Genomic DNA, 12840 nt, shown 5'->3' with positions numbered 1-12840 from the left:
GCGAGGGCCAAACCTTGGTATTGGCTCCTTTTGTGGGTGAGAGCTGTAATTGGAGCGATAATGGTAGAATATCCTTGGATAAATTGTCTATAATAATTGGCAAAACCTAGGAAACACTGGATAGCCTTGAAGCTAAATGGTAGTGCCAAATCTAGGGTGGCACAAATCTTCTTGGGATCCATCTGTAGCCTGGTGCCGGAAACAATGTAACCCAGAAATGGTATAGACAGGGTATCGAAAGAACATTTCTCCAGTTTACAAAAGAGGTGATTCTTTCGGAGTCTGGATAGAACTTCGGAGATATGTAGACGGTGGGAGTCGAGATCTTTAGAGAAAATCAAGATGTCATCGAGAAATACTACTATGCAGGAGTAGAGCAAATCTCTGAATATTTAGTTGACATAACTTTGGAAAACAGCGGGGGCATTACATACTCCGAAAGGCATGACGAGATACTCATAATGACCTTCCCGAGTGTTAAAGGTGGTCTTCCATTCATCAAATTTAGTGACAATCTTGGCACCTTTAATCCTATCAAATAGTTCTGTGATTAGGGGAATAGGATAGCGATTCTTTACAGTGATGGAATTCAACCCGCGGTAGTCTATACAAGGTCTTGGGGTTCTGTCTTTTTTTTTTTTTTTTTTTACAAAAAAGAAATCTGCCCCAGCAGGAGAGGTAGAAGGCCGAATAAAGCCACGCTATAGGTTCTCCCGAATGTAGGTGGACATAACTTGTGTCACTGGCAGGGAGAGAGAGGATAAACACATCCCTTGGGGGGAGTCTTCTCTGGAAGGAGAATCCTAGGGACGATGAGGCGGGAGAAGCTCAGAGCATCCCTTGTCAAAGACGTCAGAAACCGCGGAGTATTGAGGAGGTAATGCTGGAGGAGGAGAGCGTGGACACCGTAGACACATGGAGCGGTTTGACCTAAGCCAGATAATGAGAGTGGCAGGAAGGGACCCCAAGCCAGAACTTGAGAAGAGTTCCAATCCATGTGTGGTGAGTGTTGTTGAAGCCACGGTAACCCCAAGATCATGGGTGTGGTAGTTTGAGGCAATACAACGAACGAGATCTATTCAGAGTGCAGTGCTCCAATTCGAAGGGTGACTAGTTTCATTTGTATATAAATGGTCCCATTGGGGAGCCGAGAACCATCGATGGCAGTTATGATAATAGGAATCTTCAAAAATACTGTATGCAAAGACCACCGAGAGAACAAGGAATGTGAAATGAAGTTTCCAGCTGCTCCAAAGTCTAATAAGGCTGAAGAGTTAAACTTGATAGAAGCAGACTGTACAGATCATGAATGGAGCAGGAACCAGAAATAGAGGAGGATTTAGATGTCCCCAACCTGACCTCGCGAGAGCAGATTAGGGTTTGGTGTTTCCCAACTTCTTTGGACATGAATTGAGATAATGCCCACGCAATAGATGCAGAGGTTGTTCCTTCGTCTTCTCTCACATTCCTCAGGACCCAAACGAGTTCTCCCTAGTTGCATTGGCTCGTCAGGAATGGTAGGAGTTTGTAAAAGGGAAGCTAGCCTAAAAGTAGAGCGATGGGAATGATCTTTCTCAGCTGACCTTTCCCGGAACCGAAGATCTACCCGGTTACAAAGGGATATGAGGGCATCCAGGATGGAAGGTAACTCTTGAGGGGCCAGAACATCTTTCACCTGATCGGAAAGTCCCTGCCAGAAGGCAGCCACTAGAGCCACATTGTTCCACTAGAGCAATTTTGACAGTTATGATCCTGCCCAGCCATGAAATATTAAGGCGGTTCCAGGAGGTCAGGTCGGATTGCGTGCTGGAGATGAGGGGTAGGAAGCTCTCACAAAAGAGAAGTGAGGAAAACACCCAGATATTTGATCTTCCTGTTCTGCCATTTGAAATTAAAGTTAGACCGGAGGAGTTCGGTATCCTGAGGGGAGATGTAAAGCAGCATGGCCTCTGATCTGGTGTAGTTTATCTTATATCCCGAAATATCACTGTAGCTCTGGAGGATGCCATATAGGTTGGGTAGGGATATCCCTGGTTGGGTAAGCGACAGGAGGATATAATCTGCAGAGTGAGATCTTGGAGTTCATATTACCCACCTTGACCAACCGTATGCTAGGGTTAGATCTAATTTCAGAAGCTTGGGGTTGGATTATTAGAGCAAATATCAGAGGGGAAAGGGGGCAACCCTGTCGTGTTCCATTTTGAATGGAAAATGATTCTGAGGGAGTACCATTAATCAGGACCTTAGCAGTAGGGGTGGTGTATAATTTATTATTATTACCATTTATTTATATAGCGCCACTAATTCCGCAGCACTGTACAGAGAACTCACATCAGTCCCTGCCCCATTGGGGGTTACGATCTAAATTCCCTAACACAGACAGACTGACACAGACACACACAGACAGGCAGGTACACACACAGACTAGGGTTAATTTGTTAGCAGCCAATTAACCTACCAGTATGTGTTTGGAGTGTGGGAGGAAACCAGAGCACCCGGAGGAAACCCACGCAAACACGGGGAGAACATACAAACTCCTCACAGATAAGGACATGGGCCCTGATTCATTTTGGATCTTAACTTAAGAAACTTCTTATTTAAGTCTCCCTGACAAAAACATGTTACAATGCAAGGGGTGCAAATTAGTATTCTGTTTTACACATAAGTTAAATACTGACTGTTTTTTCATGTAGCACACAAATACTTGATAGCTTATTTGTACACTGAAATATAAAATTGATATTTGTGTGCTACATGAAAAAACAGTCAGTATTTAACTTATGTGCAAAACAGAATACTAATTTTCACCCCTTGCATTGTAACATGGTTTTGTCCAGGAAACTTAAATAAGAAGTTTCTTAAGTTAAGATCCTTAATGAATCAGGCCCATGGTCGGGAATTGAAGTCATGACCACAGTGCTGTAAGGCAGAAGTGCTAACCACTTCGCCCCGTGCTGCCCATAATGCTAGGACACCAGTGAGGAAGTCGCCAGCGAAGCCGAAAGACTCAAGAGCTGCCTTCATGAAGTCCCAGTAGATCCTGTCAAATGCATTTTCGGCATCTAGAGAGAGTATAATAGTTGGGGATCTCCTAGAATTTGCAATGTGAACGATGTCAATGGCACATCTGGTATTGTCCCTCGCCTGGCATCCCAGGATAAATCCTACTTGGTCATAGTGGATTAGAGAGGGGAGGAAATTATTCAGATGGTTTGCTAGGATTTTAGCATAGATTTTCAAGTCAAGATTGAGGAGAGAGATTGGCCTATAGTTAGTGCAGTGGAGCGGGTCTTTACCATTTTTAGGGATAACTACGATTTTAGCCTCCAGCATTTCTGATGGGAGAGGGTCACCTCGAAGGGTGTTGTTATAAAGGGATTTGAGATGAGGGGCTAATAAATCAGAAAATTTCTTGCAGTATGCGGCCGTGAAGCCGTCGGGGCCTGGGGATTTATCATTTTTTTGTCCCTTGATGGTTTGATAGATCTCGTCCAACGAGATCTCTTCATTGAGAAGTGAGAGGGCTTGGTGAGATAATTTAGGTAACCTGGCTTTAGCAAGAAAGTCAGCGATCAGGGTGGAGGGAACTCTCAGTGTTGAAGAAGTAGCGGAAGCCGGGAGGTTATAAAGAACGGTGTAAAAATGTTGAAATGCTGTTCTGATATCTGCTGGATCGTGAGTTAGCTGTTTATGGGAATCACGGATAGCATTGATATTTCTATGCGTTCTAGCTGTACTTAGATGTGACGCAAGAATTTTATCAGCTTTGACTCCTTTTTCATAAAAAGTTTGACGGAGACATTTAAGGCGTGTTCCGCTTGTTTAGAGTGAAAGAGGTTTAGCTTTGCTCCAGTTTCCTGGAAGGCTGTCAGGTTTGTGGGGTCCAGAGCCACTTTATGTTGGGCTTCCAGATTTTGAAGTTGGTTGGAGAGCTCAATGTTTCGGGCAAGGTACTCTTTTTTGTGCCCGGAGGGCATGCTGATCAGGTGTCCCCTCAGGACTGCTTTGTGCGCTGTCTACAGAGTGGCTTTGGAGACTTCTGGAAAATCATTCAGCTCAAAGTACTCCTCCAGTCTTGTCTTAATCTGAGATACTATATTCGAATTGTGAAGAAGGGAGTCATTAAGACGCCAGGTCATTAGGCGAGGTCTGGGTAGGAGGTCAATTGTGAAGGGAGCATGATCAGACCAGGTCAATGGGTGTTTGTTAGGGGCATAGACTTTACTAGTGTACAGAGCTTGTTGTTTAGCTTACCTATCAATATGAGATAACGTCCGTCTTTGTCAGCGAGAGTTGTTGAGCTCAAATGTGAGGTGACGTGCCAATAAGATCGAGACCCCTCGATTTTTAGCTGACTGGTCACAAGCATGGTACGAGTTGGGATATAGCTTAGAATGGAGCTCGGGGTGAGAGTCGTGTAAAAAATCTAGTCTCCTGTATGAAAATTAGGTCTCCCCTATGTTATTTAAGGGTCGCGTGCAGTTTGCTTCATTTCTGAGGACTGTTTAACACTTTTACATTAAAGGAAAGGACCCTAAGACCCATTTGCGATGAGGGAGAGGAAGATAGAATAGAAGCGTGAGATGAGAGGATAAGGTGAGAGATCTGAGTAGAACTCAAGTGGTATCCGTGGGACTCTTGGGGCACATATAGGGAAGATGGAGCCAAAAAGATCCTTAGCTTCTCATGGTCTATTTGAGTGAAGAAGGGGGAGGGATGGAGGGAAGGTGGGGTAAGGCGGTCACACGGCGGAGTAGGTCGGTACCTGTGGTGCCGACATTTGAGGGGGGCGTGGCAGAACATCCAAAGGATGCATCGAGAGGGTCCAAATAGAAGGGGCGTGGTGCGCACCCTCCCAGGGTTATTGAGATTGGGCACTGGAGATGAACAAAATATGAAGTAATGGGTGGAGCAGCTGGGTAGTATGGAGAGGGAACATAGAGGGGGAGTTTATGGTAGGGAGGGAGTAATGGGAGATAAAAGGGGGAGAGACAGTGGGGAACAGAGGAATATATGTAGCATAACATAATAATGCAACCAGTTGTTCAAACTATACAGAATAAACTTATATTACATTAACTCGTAATGAACTAAGCAACATCTTAGCACATGGTGCCCTCATATCACACCTCCCGCGAGGCATCCGGAAAAAAAAGAGAAAAGATGCAATTTAACAATGCGGGGCGGCCCGATCGGCAAGTATAATAGGGAGGCGCAAAAAGAGGGTGCCGCCAGAGGTGCGTGCATAAATAGGAACTATTGGGCGCTGAGAGTCCAGAAGGCCAGCCCTCAATAGAGGGGGGAGCCGCAGACAGGATCTGTGGCCCAACAGATAGTAACAATCAGAATATCACAACATACAACATATAAGTCAGACCTGTCAACAGTGTATTAAACCAAACAGATAGATGGAGAGCTCCCAGAGTCAAGATGGACAGGAAAGGGCTCTAAGCCTAAAGAGTGGGCAGGGTCCCGCAAAAGACAGGAACCCCTAAGTGATGTGTAGCCTGGGATACGAGCCCTCAGAATGGGGGAACAGATAGCCTATAGTGGGACCCAACATATAGGATCATACAAATGCTACATAATAATGCAATAAGAACATCAAAAAGCATGGGTGGGGTCCTGCAGAAGGCCTACCCTAAGTAGATCTCGGGAGTCAAAATAAATAGATAAAACAAAAAAACAAAACAAAAGAAAACCTGATGGGTCATGACATCCTCATAAGCGGGGAACAGCTAATAAATCCTGAAGCCCGACAGAGAGGAACATATAGAAGCAACATAATAACAGTGAGAACATGTGTAACAGGCACATCAACAGTAATTTAAACCAAACTGATAAATAGGAGGTCTCCAATAGGCTTATAGCCTTATGCTGACTATTCTACTAAGGCACAAGAGGGATCCCACAGGAGGCGGGGATTTCTGAGTGGCATGTAGTCAATCTTTCTTCCGTGATCAAACTTGGGTCCAACCAGTGAAGAAAGGGAGTGAAAGGGAGAAAGACAAAAAGATAAAACCTGGTAAATTGAGTCAAGTCCCTGAAGATCCAGTTGGCAGTGTTGAGGATCCAGGAACCGTGGTACATTCGGACCGAGGGGCTTCACGTGTCGACGGTCTTGGTGATCTCTTGGGAAGATGAGAGTCCCCGGGAGGGTCAGTGTTATCGATAGTGATGCCAAGTTTAGGGAGTATTATTATTATTATCATTTATTTGTTGGGCGCCACAAGGTTTCCGCAGTGCCATACATAGTACAAACAGTAGACCATACAGGGTTAAACAGTACAGAACGATAAACAGAAAGTACCAATGCTTCAGTAACTCCGGGACAAACCTATGGAGTAAGGACAGAGCAGAATAACAGGTATGGAGACACGAGGGAAGATGGGCCCTGCTCATACGAGCTTACATTATAAGGGAGGGTGGACAAATCAGGCACGAGAGGGAGCTGGTGATGCAAGGGGAGAGAAGAAGGGGCCAGGGGAGAGAAGGAATGGCGAGTAGAGTAGATGAGGGGTTAAGTGGATGGTTGATAAGCTTTGAGGAACAGGTAAGCTTTAAGTGCTCGTTTGAAGGAGCACAGATTGGGAGCGAGACGGATGGAACGAGGGAGGTCATTCCAGTGCAGGGGGGCAGCTCGGGCGAAGTCTTGGATTCTGGAGTGGGAAGTGGTAATTAGAGTGGAGGAGAGGCGACGGTCATTAGCAGAGCGCAGGGATCGGACAGGAGTGTGAATGGTGAGGAGGTTAGAGATATAGGGAGCGGTAGACTGGGAGAGAGCCTTGTAAGTGGTGATGAGGAGTTTGAAGAGGGTTCTGTAGGGGATAGGGAGCCAGTGTAAGGAGACGCAGAGAGGGGAGGCAGAGGAGGAGCGGCCTGAGAGAAAGATGAGTCTAGCAGCCGCATTGAGTACAGAGCGGAGGGGGGCGAGATGAGAGAGGGGGAGGCCAGTGAGGAGAAGGTTGCAGTAGTCGAGGCGGGAGATGATGAGTGCGTGGATGATGATTTTGGTGGCGTCTTGTGAGAGGAAGGGTCGGATGCGGGCGATGTTGCGCAGTTGAAAGCGACAGGCTTGAGCAAGGGATTGGACTTGGGGGGCAAAAGAGAGAGAGGAGTCGAAGGTGACACCCAGGCAGCGGAGTTGGGTGACAGAGGAGATGATGGTATTATTAACAACGATAGAGAGGTTGTGGTGAGAGGGGAGTCTAGGGGGAGGAAAGACAATGAATTCGGTTTTAGAGATGTTAATTTTGAGAAAGCGGGAGGACATCCAGGAGAAGATGGCAGAGACGCAATCGGAAACTCGAGAGAGGAGGGCGGAAGAGAGATCAGGAGAAGAAATGTAGAGTTGAATGTCATCAGCGTAAAGGTGATACTGAAGACCAAAGGAGGAGATAAGGGCACCGAGGGAGGAAGTGTAGAGCAAAAAGAGTAGGGGACCGAGGACAGAGCCCTGAGGGACTCCTACCGAGAGAGGGGAGGGGGTGAAGGAAGAGCCAGACATGGAGACAGAGAAGGAGCGGTTAGCAAGGTAGGAGCAGAACCAGGCGTGGACGGAACCAGAGAGGCCGAGAGAGAGAAGAGTTTGCAGAAGGAGGGGGTGGTCCACTGTGTCAAAGGCCGCGGAGAGGTCAAGGAGGATGAGTATAGAGAAGTGACCCTTAGATTTGGCCGATAGGAGGTCATTGGTCACTTTGGCCAGGGCAGTTTCAGTAGAGTGGAGGGGGCGGTATCCAGATTGGAGAGGGTCAAGGAGGGAATTGTCCGAAAGATATCTGGTGAGGCGACAGCAGACAATTCGCTCAAGAAGTTTGGAGGCGTAGGGGAGAAGAGAGATGGGGCGATAGTTGGCGACAGAGGTGGGGTAAGATTGGGTTTTTTGAGGAGGGGAGAGATAAGAGCATGTTTAAATGAGGAGGGTACTACACCGGAGGAGAGTGATAGGTTAAAAAGGTGTGCCAGGTAGGAGCAGGCAGTGGGAGAGAGAGAGCGAAGGAGGTTAGAGGGGATGGGATCGAGAGGACAGGTGGAGGGTGGAGAGGAAAGAATAAGGGAGCAAACTTCTTCGCCTGATGTGGGGCAGAAGGAGCACCAGAGATGATTGTTGGAGGGGGGTGGAGCGATGTGGACAGCAGGTGAGGGGATTGAGGCGGAGATGTTAAGTCTGATGGCTTCAATTTTGGCAGAGAAGAAAGTGGCGAAGTCAGCAGCAGAGAGGGAAAGTGGGACCGGAGGGGGAGAAAGGAGGGAGTTGAGGGTGGCAAAAAGGCGGCGGGGATTAGAGGACTGGGAGGAAATGAGAGACTTGAAAAAGGTTTGTTTGGCAAGGGAGAGGGCAGAGCAAAATGAGGAGAGGATAAATTTAAAGTGGAGGAAGTCGGCCAGGGAGCGAGATTTCCTCCAGAGGCGATCCGAAGTGTGAGAGCATTTTTGGAGGAAGCGGGTGAGTTTGGAGTGCCAAGGTTAGGGAATGAGGTGGCGTCGGCGGATAGGAGAGGCAGGGGCGACCGCATCCAGGGCAGTAGTGAGGGAGTGGTTATAGAGAAAGACGCCTGGTCAGGGCAGGTCAGGGAGTAAATGGGAGAGAGGAGAGAGTCAAGAGAAGAGGAGAAAGAGATGGGGTCGATCGCTTCAAGGTTGCGTCTGGTGAGGGTAGCTTTCGGTGCGGGAGGAGCAGGGGAGGAGGACAGAGTGAAAGAGAGCAGATGATGGTCAGAGAGTGGGAAGGGAGAGTTGGAGAAATCAGAGAGATCGCAGAGATGAGAGAAGACACAGTCGAGAGAGTGACCAAGACGGTGGGTGGGGGAGGAGGTGAGGGAGAGAAGCTTGATGGTGGCAGGGTCGGAGGAGTTGTCAATGGGGACATCAGGTTGTTTAAGGATAGGGGCAAAAGAGAATGCTCCTTTTAGAAATCGAAAAGCCTCCAGTGCTCCCTGCAAACAAGATTTAGCGTCTGCTCCTTTTCGGGTGAGGGCTACTAACTGTGCCATGATAGAAGAGTAGCCAGAAATGAATTGTCTGTAAAAATTGGCAAACCCTAAATATCGCTGGATGGACTTAAGAGTTTTCGTCTGGGGCCAGTCCAGAATAGATCGAATTTTCTGGGGGTCCATTTGTAGGCCTGATCTCGAGACTATATAACTGAGGAAGGGTAGTTTGGAGGCTTCGAAGGAGCATTTTCTAGCTTGCAGTATAGGTGGTTTCTGCGCAATCTGGAGAGAACCTCGGCTACGTGCAGGCGATGAGACAGAAGATCCTTGGAAAAGATCAGAATGTCGTCCAAGTATACTACTACATAAGAATACAAGAGGTTGCGGAAGATTTAATTGACGAAACTCTGGAAAACAGCAGGGGCATTGCACAAGCCAAACAGCATGACCAGGTATTCAAAGTGGCTGTCTCAAGTGTTAAAAGCCGTTTTCCACTCGTCCCCGGACCGAATTCTAATAAGATTTCATGCTCCACGAAGGTCTAATTTAGTGAAGATCTTGGCACCCTGATACGATCGAAAAGCTTGGTAATCAATGGGATAGATATCGGTTCTTAATGGTGATGGCGTATAAGCCACGGTAGTCTATGCAGGGGCAAAGAGTTCCGTCCTTCTTCTTCACGAAGAAAAAAACGGCCCCGGCTGGAGAGGAAGAGGGCCTGATGAAGCCGCGTTGCAAATTTTCTTTAATGTAGAGTGCCTTGGCTTCCATCTCAGGTAGAGAAAGAGGGTAAACTTGACCTCGTGGAGAAATTTTCCCAGGTAGTAGGTCAATGGGACAATCCCAGGGGCGATGAGGAGGTAGGCGCTCGGAAGAGGCCTTACAAAACACATCAGAAAATAAAGAGTACTGGGACGGCAAAGCAGTTGAGGTGGGTTCAAATGAGGCTTGAACAGTTCCAAGTGGTTTGACCGGCATCAAGCACCTACCAGAGCAAGCGGGACCCTAGGCGAGGATTGGAGATGAGGGTCAGTCCAGGTGTGGAGAGTGTAAGTGGAGCCACAGTAGTCCAAATATGAGGGGACTAGTAGTTAAAGGAAGAATGAGGAACAATATTTTCTCCTAATGCAGAGCCCCTATTTGCAGGGAAAGTAATCTTGTGCGCCTATGAATAAGACATTAGAGAGACGGGATCCATCAATACCGGTAATGACCACCGGTTTCCTCAAAGGGACAGAAGGCAAGGCTAGTTGAGCCACCATTGATTGAGAGATGAAGTTCCCGGCTGCTCCTGAATCCAGTAAGGCATTGGAATGAGTGTATCCAGTAGGCCAATGTAAGGTGACAGGGAACGAACAGATTAGACCCAAAGAGGAATTTGGAGAGTAAGTAGAAGTCCCTAGTCTGACCTCTCCTGAGCAGGCTAAGGTCTGTCATTTCCTGAACGCTTAGGTTAGGAGATGCCCAGAATCCCCACAGCAAAGGCACAACTTGTTTTTCATTCTTCTCTCCCTCTCTTCAGGGGACAAACAGGTGCGACCCAGCTGCATGGGCTCATCAGTGGAGCCAGGTGGTTGAAAGCGAGTAGCTAACTGGAATGAAGAACATCTAGGGAGTTGCTTCTCAGACGATGTTTCCCGAAAACGGAGATCCACCGTTACAGAGAGATCAGGACGTCCAAGATGACTGGCAGTTCTTGAGAGGAGAGGGGGCGTCTTTGATTTTATCAGAAAGTCCTTACCCGGAAGCGGCAGCGAGAGCCTCATCGTTCCATTGTAGTTCGGCGGAAACGGTCCGGAATTCGTTAACGTACTGCACCACCGAGCGTGAGCGGCGGTCATTAAACAGTGAGTGCGTCGGCTCCCGGCCAGACGCAGCGAGAGACCGGCGCGTGAAACCTATAGTATTATTAAAGGAGATCCCAACCCCTCTGGCACTCATCCCCCCTAAATGGTGGTAGTCAGCATATCGATGCTGACTATACCGACACCACTTACCCCGACATGTGTACACCGAAGTGCTGCTTGCCGACGAGGATTGAGGACGACTGGTGTTGGACGCGACCTTATCCAAAGCCGATGAAGCAATAACCCGGCTGGACTTCATGACGTCAGCGACGCTGTTCTCGGTGCTCTTAAGGGGGTAATGTAAGTATTTGGACATATACAATGTAGAACGCTTTCTAAAGTACATCGTATATGGACAAATACTTACATTACCCCCTTTACAGCGCTGATAACAGTGTCGCGGATTTGAGTCACGTCGTCAAGTCCAGCCGGGCTATTGCTTCATCGGCATTGGATTAAGTCACGTCCAATACCAGTCATCATCCATCCTCGTCGCCAATGAGCGCTTCGGTGTACATGTCGGGGTAAGAAGTGTCGATTTCATCAGCTTCATTATACCGTGCCCCACCCCTCCTGAATTGTTCTAGAGGAAAACATCTGTGAATGTTGCTATTTTCCTTGTAATGTGATCTGTCATTAGTGACCTCTGAATATTGCATGCACTGTAAAGTAAGTGGCACTTGTCCTTATGCTGAAGTATAGTAAGGATATGCACATAGCAGTGTGGCACAACCCCTGGAGAAGTGGCCTATTCTGAGTAGGCTGCATCTCCAAATACACCTGTTAACAGACGGATATGTTGCGGGTACTCGACCCCTGATGTCCTGTAGTTGATGTGTGCCTACCAAAAACATGGTGACATTTGAACCAGATGGCTGCTTTGCTGGCAGTAATAACAAAGCCTGAAGACATCAGGTCGCGAGTTTAAGGGATACCCCAGAGACTGGCTTTATATCAGTCAGTGTAATGTATTTTTTTCCTTTTACGTTATATTATAGTGTTACAGTGGGATTTTTTTAACCGTTTCATAAAAGTGCTACAGCTCTGTTGGTGTATTATGTTAAATAAACTTATACTTTGTATTTAAATATTTACTTGGGTGTGAAAATACTTTCCCATGTCCATGTTATTGGGGTGGGTGAGAGTCTGGAAGATAGCTCAGTAAACGCTGACTTGGTGCGGGAGCCATTGCTGGTTAACACAGTCAATCAGTATAGGCAAATAGCCTGTAGGTGCCCCTGTATTATGACAAAAATATTTTCATTAGTCCACATGCATCATCTTCTCCTTAGTATTCAAATAATCCTTGGAAATAAAATAAAAACCACTTAGTACACAGATAGACTTGCTCTGCAAGGAGCCGTAACACACATGGCATGCCTGGTAGCAGCTGTGTGTATATCAGGACAGCCCAAGCAGCACTCCCAGCAAAGGGACAGCGACCAGGGAGGGAAACCATGGAGCAGGAGCCTTTAAAGTAAGAGGGTAGCGGTGTAGAAGGTCTCCAGGTGTGAATCCCTTTTACAGGAGCTGCCACATCCTCCCTGCACTGAGCGAGAAGATCGTCCTCTGGAGCTGAGCTGGAGAAATCTGTGCCCCATATTCCCAGAGGGGGCTGTCCATGGATGGCTGCGGGCACCACTTGTCACCTCTGTACTGCGGGATGGAGAACACACTCACCCCTAAGAGAGCGGAAGTCTCCACTGTGTTACAGAGGAGTAGCCTGGCTGTATAAGCATGGCGGTAATCCAGGATATAACTGTATAGATATTATATATTATTAGTATAAGGTATCTGGGCTGTATAAGCATTACAGTAATGTGGGATATAACAGTATAGGTATTATATATTATTAGTATAAGGTATCTGGGCTGTATAAGCATGGCGGTAATCCAGGATATAACAGTATAGGTAATATATATTATTAGTATAAGGTATCTGGGCTGTATAAGTATTACAGTAATGTGGGATATAACAGTATAGGTATTATATATTATTAGTATAAGGTATCTGGGCTGTATAAGCATTACAGTAATGTGGGATATAACAGTATAGGTATT

At 47.0% G+C, this 12840-nt stretch overlaps 1 protein-coding gene across 5 annotated transcripts in view; it reads left to right on the top strand.

The window, feature by feature from the left end:
• LOC142159781 (uncharacterized) overlaps positions 1-12840 on the top strand; it is a 325690-nt gene that overhangs the window by 101482 nt on the left and 211368 nt on the right. The gene's annotated exons all lie outside the window — the stretch shown is intronic.

The sequence above is a fragment of the Mixophyes fleayi genome, chromosome 6 (assembly GCF_038048845.1).
Source record: "Mixophyes fleayi isolate aMixFle1 chromosome 6, aMixFle1.hap1, whole genome shotgun sequence".
NCBI lineage: Eukaryota > Metazoa > Chordata > Amphibia > Anura > Limnodynastidae > Mixophyes > Mixophyes fleayi.
Note: the sequence above shows the minus strand (reverse complement) of the source record. Positions and strands in the feature narration are given on the sequence as shown.